Genomic DNA, 1,257 nt, shown 5'->3' with positions numbered 1-1,257 from the left:
GATCGTTTGCAATGACCAAGCAAGTGGGAGAGATTTGGAGTCTATCATATAGATGGGTGCTTGATCGTTTAGAAACAGGTGCACGATCATTCAGTAAATCGGTTCTGATCGTTTAGACGATCGTTTAGGTAAAATCACTCTAGCTCGCGATCGCTTAGTAAAAGCTACACAATCATTTAGGTCGACTGCGCGTGTACACGATCGTTTAGGAAGACTTAAGCTATTGTGTAGGCTCTTGTTAACTATACGATGGGTAGTGTACTAATATGTGAAGCGATTAACCGATTTTCTTGCAAAATGAAAACTATTTTCATTTTATCCTTCAATTATGAAAACTGAATGCAACCTCTCACTTTCACGCACGAATATGGAGAAAAACCACCAACAATGATCTTATAATTGTTTAATTATAAATAAACATAATAACTAACTTATCATATTATATTTATAACCTATAGTTTTAATATCACATCATATGCAACATATAAACCATAGTTCTTTTCTCTTCCACTAGATATAAACTATATTTATATCATTTTCCTCTAATTAATGTATCTCATACATCATGTCAACTATATCATATACAATTGACCAGTTTAATCATATCATATATAATCAAACTCTCTCTTGTCAATTTGAACACTTCAAACTGACCAAAAAATCGATTCCCAATTTGAATCCATTGAACTACTAAGGGGACCTTATGGACCTGTGCTTGAAGCTTCAATGGTATGTGAATACCTGACTAAACTCTTTAGCCACGAGATCCACCATCTGTTAACTACCAGGCACTCCACTAAAGACCGACAGCTGCACTATTCTCACCACAGATATATTTCTATGTCCATCAGATATAACAAATCAATAGTACGATAGCCCTTCACAGATGCTCGTAAGTACAGCTGGACCAATTTACTATTTTGCCCCTGTAGTTACATTTAACTCTTTAAGTACCACTGATCCCTCTAATGAACAATACTACATAGTTCTACTATGTGTGGACACCTCTCGGGCCATGAGAAGGTGTATGGCGCCACATCGTTCAAGCCCCAGAATCAGCCCTTAAGGGAACAATCTATCTACTTACCCCTGCTTCGGGGAAGGAGTGAATTCCATCTTGTGTAGCTGAGTTCCCAGCTCCCAAATTAGACGAATCCCCAAAATAGTAGGTTTGAGTCGACTATCTGGCCACTCGCACCCATGCAAATCAAAGGACCGCCCTCAAAGGTAGGAGTGCTGGGATTGATGTCCTAATTC

The sequence above is a fragment of the Benincasa hispida genome, chromosome 4 (genome assembly GCF_009727055.1).
Source record: "Benincasa hispida cultivar B227 chromosome 4, ASM972705v1, whole genome shotgun sequence".
Classification (NCBI taxonomy): domain Eukaryota; kingdom Viridiplantae; phylum Streptophyta; class Magnoliopsida; order Cucurbitales; family Cucurbitaceae; genus Benincasa; species Benincasa hispida.
Note: the sequence above shows the minus strand (reverse complement) of the source record.